The sequence below is a fragment of the Podarcis melisellensis genome, assembly GCF_964234715.1.
Source record: "Podarcis melisellensis genome assembly, chromosome: Z".
Taxonomy (NCBI): Eukaryota; Metazoa; Chordata; class Lepidosauria; order Squamata; family Lacertidae; genus Podarcis; species Podarcis melisellensis.
This window is the reverse complement of record NC_138547.1, coordinates 47,036,719-47,053,782: the sequence shown is the minus strand read 5'-3', so window position 1 is coordinate 47,053,782 and position 17,064 is coordinate 47,036,719. Positions and strand designations below refer to the sequence as shown.

General features: G+C 43.9%; 1 protein-coding gene across 11 annotated transcripts in view; it reads right to left on the bottom strand.

Moving 5' to 3' along the window:
* LOC309361785 (5-hydroxytryptamine receptor 2A-like) overlaps positions 1 to 17,064 on the bottom strand; it is a 239,788-nt gene that overhangs the window by 151,562 nt on the left and 71,162 nt on the right. The window lies entirely within an intron of this gene.

Genomic DNA, 17,064 nt, shown 5'->3' with positions numbered 1-17,064 from the left:
AGATTAAGAGGCTAATTGTAAGCCAACTAGCCAATAAAGCTCCAGAAGAAGATATGATCCCAATGGAGATTTATAAGACCGGATTTCTGGTCACCCATCTTTGATACATAAACAGCTCAGGCTGCATACCGGAAGGGTGGAAGCTGAGTATAATTGCCCCAATATATAAAAAGGGCGATAAGAAAAACCCTGCCAATTATAGACCCATTAGTTTGTTAGATGTAGCTTCTAAACTATATGCCAGGCTCCTTCTTGGGAGACTGGAAGAATGGGCAGATACAAATTAGGTGATATCTGAAGTCCAGGCAGGTTTCCAAAGAGGGAGATCCACATTGGACCAGTGCTTTGTGTTGAACTTTCTGCTATGTAAATACATACATAATTTGAAGCTTTTATCGATCTAAAGTCAGCTTTCGATACAGTCCCTAGACATGCATTGTGGTAGAAATTGGAAAAGACAAATATAGATTGTCGCTTATTATTTCTCATCAAAACATTATATACTGATACATCGATACAAGTAAAAGTGGACTTGGCTATCTCACTACTAGAATAAAGACTATTACCAGAGTTAAACAAGGATGCATTTTGGTGCCCTTTCAGCTTAACTTTTATATTAATGACATAGAGAACTGGATGGCTTACAGTTTGCCCCTGTTACAATTCTTGACCAAAACCTTTCAGTCTTAATGTATGCAGATAACCTAGTACTTGTATCTAGAACCCCGGTGGGCCTGAGACGGCTGCTTGTGAAATTAGGTTCACAAGCTTTATCTATAAACTATGACAAGACACAGCTCATTGTATTTGGGAAGTGCCCTAAAAAGCATGTTTGGCACCTGGTGAACACATCATAAACCAAGTAAATACGTTTAAATATTTGGGACTGGTCTACTCAGAAATGGCCTCTTGGAATATACAGCTATCTAACATTAAATTGCAAGCCTTCAAATCAGCAGAAGCTATTCTGAAATTGGCCGCTTGTAAAGGTGGAAATCTGGTTAACCAAGCTCTATCTGTTTATAAAGCAAAATCAATTGCCCAGATTTTATATGGCGCAGAGGTCTGGGGTACCCCTCAAAGGTTTCTGGTCTGGAACCTCCACAGAATTATTTTTTAAGAGCCCTTTTAGGCCTACCCAAAGATGCACAATCCGCCATGGTCAGGTTGGAAACTCACATGTTGAGCATAGAGAACCAAACAGATAAAAGAATCCTCTGCTACTAGTTCAGAGTTCAACAGATGGACAACACTAGGCTACCAAAAAAATGCCTGATTGAGCTCTCGAATGGATTACCCTTTAAAAACTGGGTACATCATGCTGCCCAGCTGATGGGCAAATATGACCTCTCAGTGACCGAGCTCAAAGAACTTTCCCTACATTCTCAGAAAAATATTTTTAAACGGACCATAAGGGCAGTGGCTACTAAAAATGACTTAAATTCCATGTACCTATCCACATGCGCCCCATTAAAACTTATAGAGGCCCATGAACATACATTTTGAATTGACTTTTGTACAACTCCGGAAAGCTTTTGCAGAATTAAGATTAAATACAATAAACTCTGCTTATAGAGATGGGAGACATAGAGGCATACCAGTAAATGAACGTGTTTGTATCAGGGGATGCCCTGAATTAGAGGACTTTATGCATTATATCTTACGCTGCCCCTTATATAATGAAGCAAGAGAACGGTTTTTGACACCTATAATGACAAGGTCCCCTGGCCAGAACGCCTCTGGCATGATTTTTTGTCTCCTCGCAGACATAGATAAGTATGTGACCTGGTGTGTAGCACTTTTTGCAACTGCCGCCAGGAAACTTAGAAAAAATTATACAGTGGTGCCTCGGGTTACATACGCTTCAGGTTAAATACGCTTCAGGTTACACACTCCGCTAACCTAGAAATAGTGCTTCAGGTTAAGAACTTTGCTTCAGGTTAAGAACTTTGCTTCAGGTTAAGAACTTTGCTTCAGGATAAGAACAGAAATAGTGCTCCGGGAGTGCAGCGGCAGCAGGAGGCCCCATTAGCTAAAGTGGTGCTTCAGGTTAAGAACAGTTTCAGGTTAAGTATGGACCTCCGGAACGAAATAAGTACTTAACCCAAGGTACCACTGTATAGCCGAGATAGCTATCAACTGTAAAGGAGATGAATTTATTTGATCCCATCTACACCAAGCTGTATCTTTCTCACTAAACTTTGTACATAATTGTCTATTGTATTATTTAATATTACTTTTAATATATTAGTGGCCCTGAAGTGATTTTAGCTTATAATTTTTTTTGTCTAATGTTTCAGTTTGTATATTAAGGAGTTTATATAGCTTTGCGCAGATTACGTCATGTTTTGACAATGTAAATGTTTTAAGTTTTTGTATCAAACTAGTATATATTTTATTGAATGACATTGTATACATTGCAGCAGCCTTTGGCTATAAGCAATAAACTTGACTGACTGACTATTGAGTGACAGCGAAAAGGCGGAACTACTTGACACCTACTTTGCCTCTGTCTTCATCCAGAAGGAAAGAGATGCCCTGCCTGATAACAGAATAAATGATGTAAGGAGGGAGCAGCAGCCCAAGATAGGAAAAGAGGTAGCAAGGGAACACCTAGCTACTTTAAATGAATTCAAATCTCCAGGGCCTGGCGAGCTGCAACCAAGGGTACTAAAGGAGCTTGCGGATCTCATCTCAAAGCATTTGTTTATGATCTTTTAGCTAATTTGGGCAAGGGGAGAAGATTCAAGACATGTAATGATAGTAATTATATCAATAAATGAGAAAATGATAAACAATTATAAACCAATACCACTAGCAGCAAGTTGGGTGGTGTGGATTTTTCTTATGTAAAGTTGAAACAAAAATAAAGACTGCTCAATGTACAGTAAAACAATTTAAGGGTAGCTCCCTTCTTGTCCCCCCCCCCCCTTTTTGCATTGCACCCACAAAAAATACAGAAAAGCACATCAAAATGCAAGTAGATAAATAGGTACTGCTCTGGCGGGAAGGTAAACGGTATTTCCATGCGCTGCTCTGGTTCGCCAGAAGCGGCTTCGTCATGCTGGCCACATGACCCAGAAGCTGTACGCCGGCTCCCTCGGCCAAGAAAGCGAGATGAACGCCGCAACCCCAGAGTCAGCCACGACTGGACCCAATGGTCAGGGGCCCCTTACCTTTACCTTTTACCAGAACTAAACCCACATTGCCTACCACACAAAAATCCACTCCTGCCCACCTCTACTATATGTTGCATGCACTGTCTCCATTCTGCTGCTGTTTGCCTTCTACCAAAAAACTACGTTATTCATCTTACTGTCCTCTGTGGTAAAATTATGCTAGTTATGTTACGAATTGTGCAAACTGCATAGATTATATTGTCATTAGGTTATCGTACCCCAATCATTTCAATGCAAAGGTAATGTAATGAAAAATCCATCACATATCACTAGCCAGCTGATAGCAACAAGAGAAAATGCCAATTGCATTTGCTGGGTTGAAGTCTGTTCTGGACAAGGGGTTGAATAAACTAACATTGGCAATTTCTGCTCCCATTTTTAGTTTTGCTGGAATTCTTTGACATTCCCAGTTCAAATCTACCTTATACTCACCCATTCCTGCTTTCCTGGGAGCAAAGCAGCTAGATAAATGCAGTCCAAACTTCCCCACTGCCGAAAAGCAACAACAAGCAAACAAAGCAAAACAAAAATATCCACATCATTTCAGCCCTTAAAATGACACTTCCATAGGAATGCAGATTTCTCCTAACCTTTGGAGCTGGAAAACATACCTATCCCTGAAGGAAATACATTAATTACCCACAAACAGATTCTACATTAATATGATAATAAGCCCCATTCAGTATCTACTGGTACACTTGAATGAACAACCGGCGATTAAGAATGTCAGCACTAAAATGCCAGAAAGCGTATTGAGAATATTTATAACTCCCTCAAAACATTTCACAAATTTAAGCTGCTTCCAGTTTTTGCAACACTGAATTGAGTGTGTGTGTAATCCACGCTTTCCGAAACAAGGTGAGAACTGAAACACAGCCATCCTTCAAAAATTATACTTCACTGAACTTTATGGTGTAGTTCCCCAGTCAAGGAAGGCGTACAAAAATGCATACACTAAGGCAACATGTGCGTAAGCATATATTCATGAAAATAACATAAAGTGCACTATATTGGGGAACACTTGTTTTTCCATAATGCCTACATTAGTATACAATTTTGCCTATACTAGGAGAAATCTCCACTACAATGCTGGTGAATTTTCATGAATTATTATTATTGCATACTGGTGTGAAAATTATGGATAACTGAACATAAGTTTGGAAAAAGGAGAAAACAAGAGAAAGCAAAATTGACAGATTCACCCATCCCAGTTCCCAGGTAAGTGTGTATAAGATTGCAGCTTCTTTGTATAGAAACAGCCCACCAATTCATGTTAATGGTTTTATTTTATTTATTTCATCAGCTTTATATCCCACTCTTTCTCTCAAAGGAGCACCAGACATTTAACATAAAAGAACATAAACACAACAGTAAAGCAATGATTTTTTTTAATGGCACCCACAATTTGAACTCAGATAATCTGCAAAGTCAGTGATAATGCTCAATACATTCCAAAAGCTTGAGAAAATCGACAAAATAAAGTCTCAGTTTCTAGCTGAGTGCAGCTAGTGTGAAGGGCAGGCAGATTTCACTAACAAGGGAATTCTAAAAATGGGGTGCCACTACCAAGAAGCTCCATCACTGCCTTGCAAGGCATCTCCAGACTGCAACACTTGGGCTGGATGATTTTTGGTGAGTCTCAGGTTAAATTTTGAATAGAAATGTCCACATGGCATCAGGTGTTTTAACCCACAATATCAGAAAATGTGGAAAGTCACTCCCCACCCCCTTTTTTAAGCCAAGGAGTCTGAGATCCGTATTAATCTGCATGAAGGGTAGGATCAATATTGTCAGATGCTGATGGTGTCTAATCAGCACCAAATTAAGAAACAGAATTCTGCAGCCGTGAGCGCTGTGGATGCCAACAGCTACTAATTAGTGCCAATTAAGTAGAACAATATGAAAGTTCAGGAACTGTAACCAATCTCACAACAAAACGAAGCCACTAACTGATCTAACTTCTGCACAATACTCCACACATTTCATACATTTCATGAGTCCACACAACTACTAACCAAGAGGAAACTGATCAAAGTGTACACACACTGAGTGTACATAAAAACACTGAGCCTGTTGAACATCCACACACTTTAAACATCAGGTCATTTTGCCCACAGGCAACCTCCAGAGGTAGAAAGGCCACAGGTGGCTTGACATATCTGTTCTTAAAACCCTTCTGGAAGGGAATGCAAAGTAGAATGAACATGTTCTGGAGATGGGCAATGGCAATGCAATAATTGTTTGTGTATCTGCCAAACAGAGGTTATCAGAAGGGCAGAAAAGATAGTTCTACCCGGAAGACACACAACTAATATTGTAGCACTGGAAATCCTTAGTCACACCAGATTGGATGAGGACTTTTTACATTTAAGAACTTTGTGGGAGCCTGGCTGGTGGATCAGGCCAGTGACCCATCTAATCCAGCATCCTCTTCTCACAGTGACCAACCATATGACTTAATGGGAAGCCCACAAGCAACAGCACTTGCCCCTCCTGTGGCAACTGCTATTCAGAAACATACTGCTTCTGACAGTAGACTTCTGGCTCACAAGAAAATCATTTTTGGTAAACTGCATTATGAAACAAACTTCCAAGAGAATTAGAACTTCTTAGAGCTCCTCACTGCATAAACTCCAAAGCCATGAGAAAGGTGCTCATTTTATATTGTTTTTAATCCTATCTCTGGTATCTTTTTGTACTGTTATAAAACTATTTGTTGCAATTTTTTGTTTTATTTTTTTTTTTTTTTGAAATCACTTTGACACACATGTAAAAGGAAATTCTTAAGAATGTGGGAGACACAGTGTGGCAGAGCAACTTTTCCAGATCAGCTTTCTTCCACCCAAAACTAGCATTATGTTTCAAAACTTTCTCGGCACACACTCAAGAACTAGATGTATGGACAAATGGCTGAACAAAAGAAGTTAAAATATTACTGCAAAAAGGATTAAGGGATCGGCAGCATGGGGAAGACTAAGAGAAGGGAGGGGAGATACTGAATTATATGAAAAATCTAACAAACTTCTATAAAAAAGAAAGGAAAGAAACAGTCAGTGGCCATTACTTCATCAATGCCAATGAATTTATCCCTACTTCTCTCCAGGATAATGCAAAATAAGTGCCTATACACTCCTCAAGGTAAATTACTACTTGACAAATTGTTAGTTTTCTTCACTCATTCTCTCTTTATCAGGGGGCATTTAAAATTATATACAACAGGAAACACGCTAATGTATTATTTCTTTTAATTCCTATAAATTCACAAGCACTGCAAGCCAAACATTTAAACATACATTAGCATCCATATGTTATGTTACATTACATTATGTTACATTACATACATCAGCATCCATAAGGATGGCCAAATCCATCAGTCTCTGTTTCTCTCAGTTTCTCATTTTTCCAGTCTGAAATTCAGTTCTCCACAGTTCCATATCAGTTTGTGACTTTCTCCAAATACATTATTTTTTTGCAAAGCAATTTCCTTTTATATATTGCAAATGTTATTTTCACTAACCTGTGCACCGTTATACTTTCCCCTATGACATATGTTTTCAGATACTTTAATGTCACTTGCAGGCACTTGGACTGCAAAATTCATAGAACTGTGAATTTCAAAGGGCAGCTGTGCTTTAGTTTGTGTATAATTTTGGAAACTGCAAATTAGGCAGCTTTATATGAAAATGCAAATTTAAGGGAACAACCTTTCCCAACCTGTTGGGACTTCAGGCTTGACGTGGCCAATACACACACACACACACCCCTATACACACCTCAAAACAGCAACTTCAATTAGATTTTGCAATTAACACACATATTAAATGTGGCTGACCAATCCATTGACCTATGCAAGCCACAACTAGAAATTCAAATAAGCCAATTCTGCAAATCCTTTCATGACACTGCAGCAAAGTTTTGAAAATCTCAGAGCATTGTTTCAGGATCAGAGTGTCTTCATTACCAGTGCAGTCTCTCCACCAACACATCCAATCCTGTTTTAAAGCCATCCAAGGCAGCTGGTTGCCTGATTGACACATAGAATAATAGCATTGTAGACTTGGGAAGGGACCCCCAAGGGTCATCCAGTCAAACCCCCTGCAATGCAGAAACCTGAGCTAAAGCATCCATAACAGAAGGCCATCCAACCTCTACTTTAAAATCTCCAAGGAAGGAGGGGCCACAGCCTCCAGAGGGAGAACATTCCACTGTCAAACAGCTTTTACTGTCAGAAAATTCTTCCTGATGTTTAGTCAGAGAAGTGAAAATTCCACAGAACAAATATGCACCAAGTAACAAAATTATTTCATTTGTCTGTCCTGAATCTATGGCCAGCTGGCATGGGCCTAGGACCCTCACCTCTCCCGGTATGCCCCGCGGAGGACCTTAAGGTCCATAAATAGCAACACCCTAGAGGTCCCGGGCCCTAAGGAAGACAGATTAGCCTCAACCAGAGCCAGGGCATTTTCAACACTGGCTCCGGCCTGTTGGAACGCTCTGTCTCCTGAGACCAGGGTCCTGCAGGATCTGATTTCTTTCCACAGGGCCTGTAAGACAGAGTTGTTCCGCCTGGCCTTTGGCTTGGAATCAGCCTGATCCACTCCCCCTCTTTCCTTTTCCTTCTGTGATGGAACCCCTATTTGGGACTTCTGGGGCTTTTTTTCTGGCCCATGTAGGACCAGTCTGGATAGTTGGCCTTGGTGAAGATTTGATGTTTTCTTCCCCCAAAACTTTTTGATCTGGGCTTCCACTGAAATGAGGCTGCATTTTAAGTTGTATTTTAATCCTGTTTTTAAGTTGTATTTTAATCAGTTGTTTTTATACTTGATGTTAATCGCCCTGAGCCTGGTCTTGGCTGGGGAGGGCGGGGCAAATAAATAAATAAATAAATAAATAACAAAAATGGCCACCTTCACATCTCACAAAGGGTATTCTTGAGCTGCAGCAAGTGGCAGGGCCAGCTCACCCATTAGCCTTACTGAGGCAGTTGCCTCAAGCAACGGGATGTGGAGACATGGGTGGGGCAGCAGATCTGGAAATGAAAGAGAGGCGTGTCCTTGCATACTTTTGCTGCTCTTCCTTTGGCCGCAGATGCAGAACTGCACTGATCTTGCCACTGCCTGCCTGAGGAGGGCTGCTGGGCCAGCAGTTCCCCAAGCCACTTCCAGTTGCCTCAGGCCATGGCTTCTCCATGGAGGCCACCTTAGGGTAATGTCAGAGGAGGTGGCAGTAGCATCAGGGTTTTTGGGACCCAGCGGCTGCCCCTCCTGCTGCCCTCAGCCAACATCATCACCAACCAGAGCCAGGATGGGGCCTGCCTGCTGCTGCCCCTGCTGCATCATTGAAGCACCCTTAAGGAACTACAATGGGGGCATTATTACTATTATTATTTGCCTCGGGTGGCAAAATGTCTTGGGCTGGCCCAAGAAGGGGAGGGGCCAGGTGCAGGGAGATCAGCGCAGTGCAGGTGTGGCAGCAGCGGCAGCAGGTTGTTGCTGCAGTGCCAGCAGTGCAGGGAGATTCCTGCGTTATCAGCAGCTACACTCACCACCCTGCCTGCAACACCTTGCTGACCACTGCCATGCTTGAAGAGACCCTTGAAAGCAAAAAAAAGTAATAAAATAATAAAAGCCTTCTGAATGATTCACAAAATAACTTTGAATATTTCAGCAATTAATCACCAGAACGCAGTAGTTAAATGAAATCTTGACAGCCGCAGCAACAGGGCCAAGAGTGACAGATGAACACGAGGCAGGTTGATGAAGGAGGGAGTGCAAATTAATAATTTACAGCCACTCTCTGGAATCATTTGCTGAGGGGCTCTTCCTATCTATCAAAACGTCCCTTTTGAACCCAAACTATTTCGGCTATTAAACAGATGGCTACACACCAAGTACATCTTAGCAAAAGCAAATGATGCCATTTGAGAGCAAAGGCTTGGAATGCTAATGAGACTCAGGATAAGGAAAGAGTTGTGGCAACCTATGTGTGTGGCTTCATGGCTACAAGCTGTGCAGTTCCTCCGTATTTGCTAATTTCCCTCCAGTGTTTTCCAAAGTGGGTTGCACTGCCCCCTGGGGGCTGCTAGAACAATCCAGGGGAAGGCGGTAGTAGCTCCGGGTGCAACTGGGGAGCGCTGAATAAAAATAAGGAGGCAGTGGCAGCATAAAGAAATAAGAAAAGAATTTTATTTTGAAAGACATACATGTTTTATCTGTTGTGTAACACAGAACATAAGAAGAGCCAGACGGATCCGGCCAATGGCCCATCTAGTCCAGCATCCTGTTCTCACAGTAGGTGATCAGGTGCCCAGCAGGAGTCTGGGTGCAACAACACTCTCCCTGCTCGCTATTCCCAGCAACTGGTATTCAGAGGCAATGGAGGTAGAACAAAGCTTAGCCTGGCTGCTCACTGTCATGAGCCCCATAGAGATGACGTGGGGGGGCAGATCCTGAAGAGGTGGGGGAAGAGATCAAGGAGCTAGATGCTCCAGGGGAGGGCTCAAGCAAGACGAGGGAGGCAAAATCAAGGCCTCAATAAATGCCTGAGCATGAGGAGGGGGCAGTGATCAAGAGGACCAGGAGATGGATCCTGGGGAAGCTGGTTTTCAAACACTTCCAGTCAAGTACATCCTAGAGACCTGCTACTTCTGGACTCCTCTTGTCACTCCTGCCAATCATGAGTCTCCTCATGGGAAGTTAAGTTGGATATTGAACTGGCATCTCTGCAATTAAGGACCTGGAGAAGCCAGGACCAACACAAACACTCATAGAAGTTCCTATTTGCTTGGCCAGGGCAGAAATGCATGTTGTTTGCCCACCCCACTCTTCGAAAGGGAGAGGCAGGAGGCTTGGAGCTTGTTGGATCAACATCTGAGCTCATGCTTAGCCATGCAATTCACCCACAACAGCTTTAATCCTTGCCTTGCCAGGATTCTGGCGGAAACAGAATCTTCTTCTGGCAGTTCTTCATCTGGCAGCCAGGGCCAGGAGAACCAACCCTCTCACCATGTATTTGTCAATTCCTCTTTTCAAGCCAACCAAGCTGGTGGCCATCACCAAAAGTCACAAACTGTTGTAAAAGTCATTTTAATTCACACCTTCCCTCCTTTTTGTACTTTTAACACTTCTGATGGTTTTCAAACAGGTCACTCCCCAGACTGAGCTCTAGGGAGGCACAAGGCAGAAATGGAAATCAAAACTTCCAAGGGAAAGGTAGAAGGCACGCAAACTTGGAAGCTGCTATGAGCCAGCTTTTCATCCCCAAAGGTCCTCAGTTCCTTCCGCTCACTCAGGGGATGGCCTTCTGTGCAAGGTACTGATCCCAAGAAAAATTGAAAATTTGTCAGTTCAAAAGCTTCCCCATGTGCTTCATCTCAGCTAGTGCCTATTATGCATCATTTGGATGGTATTTGTCCATGGCAAAATTGCATTTTAATGCAGCTGTGGCATCATGTCCAACATAATTGAAATGAACCCCATCATCGTATCTACATGGGCTCTCATGAGTATGCAAAAAGTCTGTATTTACACATGAGATTGGGAATAACTTTTGATGGCTGATGCTTCACATTCTTTTGCAAACAGAAGGCAAGATCCTCTCATGGGTGTGTTTGGAATGTCACTGTGTCTGAGGCCAACAGATCACACACCATACATGAGAAACTTTACCCTGGCACCATGGGCAGATGCGAGCTTTCTCTCTAGATCCCCTCTCTTCAAAGAAGGTGCATTCAGGGAACACAGGCATTGACCATTGATCTGACTAGCTCAGTGTTGTCAGTCTACACTGACTGGTAGTAACATAGGAACATAGGAATCTGCCTTATACGCAGTCAGACTATTGGTCCATGTAGCTCAGTACTGTCTGGACCATGGGTAGGCAAACTAAGGCTCAGGGGGCGGATCTGGCCCAATCGCCTTCTAAATCCAGCCCACAGATGGTCCAGGAATCAGCTTGTTTTTACATGCGCCTAGCTCTCACCCTGCACAATTATTTAGTGTAATTAGGTCTTTAATGTCCCTGGAGGGACAGCCAAATTTAAATAACAATTTGACACACAGCTGTGAGGCATTTGTGAGCTTTTTTGCAGAGAAGGTCCTGTTGCTCCATCATGACCTCCCTGCCAATTTGGATACAATAAAGGAAGTGGAGGCCCCTCAACTGTCCTCGGGTCCAGTATTGGACCACTTTGACCGGATATCCCCAGCCGATGTGGACAGACTCCTCCGAGCTGGAAAGCCCACCACCTGTCCTCTTGACCCATGCCCGTCTTGGCTGATTAGAGCATGTTCAGACGAGGTTCGGGCCCCCCTAGGGGATATCATCAATTTGTCCCTTGGCAATTTGTCCCAGGGGAATTGAAGGAGGCAGTGGTGCGCCCGCTCTTAAAAAAAACATCATTAGATCCTTTAGATCTATCCAATTACTGCCCGGTTTCAAATCTTCTGTTCCTGGGTAAGGTGATTGAGAGAGCAGTTGCTGAACAGCTTGGTAGGTTTCTGGATGAAACATCGGCTCTGGATCCATTCCAATTCGGCTCCCTTGCTGGTCATGGGACCGTGACGGCTCTGGTCGCCCTAACAGATGATCTCTGCAGGCAGCTGGATCGAGGCTGGTCAGGGCTGCTGATTCTTCTAGACCTGTCAGCAGCCTTCGACATGGTCGACCACGAACTCCTGGACCACCGCCTTGCCGACGTGGGGATCCAGGGCACAGTCCTTCAATGGCTGCACTCGTTTCTCTCTGGTCGGGGACAGAGGATGACGCTTGGGGGGGGACTGTCATTGCGCCACTCCTTGGTGTGTGGAGTGCCTCAGGGTGCGATACTCTCCCCGATGCTTTTCAACATCTTTATGCGCTCCCTCGACCAGCTAGTCCGGAGTTTTGGGTTGCTGATGACACCCAACTCTATCTGTTAATGGATGGCCATCCCGACTCGGCCCCTGACACACTGATCAGATGTTTGGAAGCTGTGGCTGGATGGTCATGTGGGAGCCGGTTGAAGTTAAATCCTTCAAAGACAGAGGTCCTTTGGCTGGGTCAGGACGATAGGAGATTGGGGGAGCAACTCCCATCTCTTGCGGGGGCGCAATTAGTGCCAGCACCGTCCGTTAAGAGTTTGGGTATAATCTTTGACACCTCCCTTTCCATGGAGGCACAGATTGCAGCTATAACAAAGGCGGCATTTTTTCATCTCCACCAAGCTAAGCAGTTGGCTCCTTACCTCTCTCGCCCTGACCTAGCCACTGTGATCCATGCGACGGTCACCTCCAGACTGAATTATTGTAACTCGCTCTACGTGGGGCTGCCCTTGAGACTGACCCAGAAACTCCATCGGGTGCAGAATGCCACAGCGAGACTCCTTACAGGGTCCTTGCCACAGGATCACATTCTCCAGGTGCTATACCAGCTGCACTGGCTCCCAGTGGAGTACAGGATCAGGTTTAAGATGCTGGTTTTAACCTTTAAAGCCCTATATGGCCTAGGACCCTCTCACCTACAGGACCGCCTCTCCTGGTATGCCCCACAGAGGAACTTACGGTCTTCAAACAAAAACATGTTGGAGGTCCCAGGCCACAGAGAGGTTAGGCTGGCCTCAACCAGAGCCAGGGCTTTTTCAGCTGGGGCTCCGATCTGGTGGAAAAACTCTGTCACAAGAGACTAGGGCCCTGCGGGACTTGACATCTTTCCGCAGGGCCTGCAAGACAGAGCTGTTCCACCAGGACTTTGACTCCTTCCTTTGGCAATCTTCACAGAACTCTAGCCCAATGGTTGCCATTAATTTGATTTGAATTAATTTTATAATGAAATGATTTTAGAATGTTGTATTATTTTATTGTTGTTAGCCACCCTGAGCCCGGCTTCAGCTGGGGAGGGTGGGATATAAATAAATTATTATTATTATTATTATTATTATTATTATTATTATTAGAATGTGTCCTTTAATTTAAAATGCATCTCTGGGTTTTTTGTGGGGCATAGGAATTCCTTCATTTCCCTCCCGAAATATAGTCTGGCCCCCCACAAGGTCTGAGGGACAGTGGACCAGCCCCCTGCTGAAAAAGTTTGCTAACCCCTGTTAACACTGACTGGAAGTGGCTCTCCAGGGTTTCAGGAAGGGAATGACTCCCAGCCCTACCTGGAGATGCCAGGGATTGAACCTGGGGAACTTCTGCTTGCAAAGCAGTTGCTCTACCACTTCTTTGCAAGCAGTGGTATATCCTTCAGTGTACCTGAAGGAGTGTCTACACCCCCATTGCCTAGCCTGGACCCTGAGGTTATCCTCCAAGGGTCTTCTGCTGGTTCCCTCACTGCAAGAAGTGAAGTTACAGGGAACCAGGCAGAAGGCCTTCTCGGTAATGGCACCCATCCTGTGGAACACCCTCCCACCAGATGTCAAGGAGATAAAGAACTATGTAACTTTCAGAAGACACCTAAAGGCAGCCATGTATTAGGAAGTTTTTAATGCTTGATATTTTTATTATGTTTTCGGACATGTTGTAAGCCACCCAGAGTGGGTGGGGTATAAATAATAAAATCATCATCATCATTACCACCACCACTGAACCACTTCCCCATTCACACCCAGATTTGGAACATAAGATGCTGCCTTCATACCGAGTGAGACCATTGGTCCATCCAGCTCAGCACTGTCTGCACTGACTGGCAGCAGCTCTCTGGAGTTCCAGACAGGGGTCTTTCCCAGCCCAACCCGGTGATGCTGGGGATTGAGGAAGGGACTTTCTGCATGCAAGGCATGCAAGATGCTCCAACTAACACTAAGCTACGGCTCCTTCCAAACCTGTTAGACTATAGGAATGTAAGAAGAGCCTTAAAAAGTCTGTAAGTCCAGCCTCTTTCCTCCTTCAGGGGCCAGTCTGTCACTGGGGTAATGTACACTTCCACTGAGCCATCATCATACTTTTTCATTGCAAAGTTAACTTATCTCCAGGCAACTTCAATACCTAAAGAAATGACAACTGAGGTTTAGGTGTGGACAGGCAGGAAATCTTACAATGCTACATTTACAAAGAAATCCTTGTATGGCCAATTCAGCAATGTATGGATCACTGCCATTCATATCATATCAATGTGGCCACAGTTCTGCCAAAATTGAACAGAAGTTATGGGTGGCAAGTTACCTTTTCCAAATGGAGTCACATTCCCTCTGAAGGAGCAAGTGCGTAGCTTGGGAGTAATCAAGCATGAACTTCATATGGAGCTGTCCAGGGTGCTATTGCCTTGCCTTTTTCAGAACCTAGACTTTGCTTTATATTGCCTGTAACTGGTAAGCCTCAAATCCTCAGTGATTTAGGTACTTCCCCTGCATGCGAAGACAGGCTCTGGCAGATTGAGTGAAAGAGAGCAATGGTGGGTCCAATGGTCAAGAACCTGGGCTTTGATCCGCATCACTTGACTCTGCTTTGCCAGAACCTGAACTCTAGCTATGAACCTCCCACATAGATCAGAACAGCCTCCAGTTGCTATTGCCAGGCTTTGGAATGGAACAGGATCTTGGACAGCTGCATCCAGCTGTAGAGGCTTTCTGACCTAGGGTCCTGTTGAGCATTACAAGAACGGAAGCTTCAGCAGACAGGCAGTCCCTTTCTGTTGACAAGGCAAGGGTAGATTGACAGAGTCCCAAGATTTATACTGCTTGCCTGCCAATCAAAGGGTCTGAAATTCCTCATCTCTGTTTGATCATATTCCTGAGGACTGAGCACCCACTGTCTCTTAGGGGTGGGAAAATCTATCAGTTTCAGTTTCTCTCGAGTTCTAATTCTTCATACTAAAATTCGGTTCTCCACATTTCTGTATCACTTCCTTTTTAGGAAAAAAGAAAATGCCTGCAAAAGTTCATCAGCACTGCAGTGCTTATTTCTCATACTAAACACATTTTTACCGAAATCCTAGTTGAATAATGTTTTCTGTTCCATTTTTTGTTTTGTGGAAGGGAGGCATCTCAGATTTGCTTGGATTCTCAAAGTCTCTCTTCACAAGCAACTCCAACCCTTCACAGATTCATCTGGGTGTAACACAGCTTGGGCAAGTTTTATCTGCTCCACTCTATAAAAATAGGAGGAGAGAATGAGCATTGTCTCTGATTTACGGTTGGGAAAATTGCCAAGGGGAACCCAAGCTGTTGATGCGGATGAAGATACTGGGTTGCCACTAAAATACAGATATTTCTCTGTAAGGTACATTGCTGAGGCTCAGCTAGTGGCACCAAAGCATATATTTTTCTGTTGATCTTGCAGCACAGCTTGAATACAAAGCTGAAGTGAATCCACAATGGTGCAGCACCAGCCAGGTGATTTATAGCTCACTGCTGCTGCATTGGCAGCAGAAATCAGCTCCATTCCAAGGCATTAGTCCTTATTAGTTGTGTGGGCTTTCAATCAAACTGAACCAGGGCTCCCTGTGCTGCAGAAACTAACCCAATGCAGCTATTATAAAAAGCATTGGGAGTGGAAATCTGAGAAGGCAGTGTTTTTCATTCCAAACTGTGCCCATCATATTCAGCACTGTTTCCATTTCTCTTCAGTTCAGCTTCCACCAAAATCTCATTTACTCTTCTCTCTATCTGCTGTGGCAAAGTTACATAACATACATAATCAATTATGTACATCACACTATCATTGCATTATTCCATGCCGTTCATCTCAATGCAAAGGAAACACTATGTAAATGGGGTGGGGAAGTAATCAATTATATATTGTTTATGGGGTGAAAACAGAAGTAGCAGCAGCAGCAGGAAAAGAGGTCATATTCACTGGATTGAATTACATTGTGTTCATGGACAAATAGGCAGATGCCAAGAAGTTCTACTCCCATTTCCATCAGAATTCCCTGACATTTCTAATCAAGAGGTACAACACTAGAGTCAAATTAAAGGGAGTGCAGGTGGCTTCTGTGTACAGAGGTTGGCTGGCAGAAGTGCAGTGAAAGGAAGCCGAAAGCATGATGCCAAAACTCTATCTCCATCAGCAGCCTCCTCCATGTTGCTTGCCATCCTTGGTGGGGCAGCATGGTTCCAGGGGCAGAACCACAAGCAGCTGGCAAGATGGGGCCAACATGGCAAGGTTTAACAGAGAAAAGGGTCACACCAGGACTCAGAATTCATCAAAGACTAAATTTGCACCTGGGAAATGTCCCCCCAAACAAGGAGCCTTTATAAGCTTTCTTTGTTAAGGAGGGGAGATGGATAACTTAGGTGGATAAACCTAAGAAAATACTTGAAGGTGGATCAGACCAAAAGCTCATCTAGTTGATGAGTATCCTGTTTCTGCTGTGACTAAATGGGAAGCACTGAACCCAACTGTGATTCCCAGAAACTGCTGCTCAGAGGAATACTGCCTCTGACAGATGAGGTCAAGCATTTCCATTGTGGCTAGTAGCCATTGACCTCCTTCTCCTCCAAGAATATGTCTAGTTCTCTTATGAAGCCACCCAAGTTGGTTGACATTGCCGTATAATGTGGGTGGAAATAGTGTAACTGAGTGCTACATGAAAAAGTCCCTCTGTTTGTCCTCCCTGAATTTTCCAACATTCCACTTCATTGGATGATACCAGAATAGAACACTTGCACCCCCAAGAACACGCCACTGCCCAGGGACAATCAAGAAATGGGCCAGGCCTGCACAGAGCAGCAGGTTCTTGTGGATTTACATAAGAACAAAAGAAAAGCTTGCCAGATCATGGCAATGGACCATCTAGTCCAGTATTCCATTCTCACAGTGGCCAACCAGGTGCCAGAGGGAAACCTGCAAGCAAAACCTGCTCGCAAGAGCCCTCCCCCCCTCCTGTGGTTTCCAGCAACTGGTGTTAAGAAGCATTGCTGCCTTCATCCATGGATGCCTTAGGCATTGTATCCAGCAGTAATTGA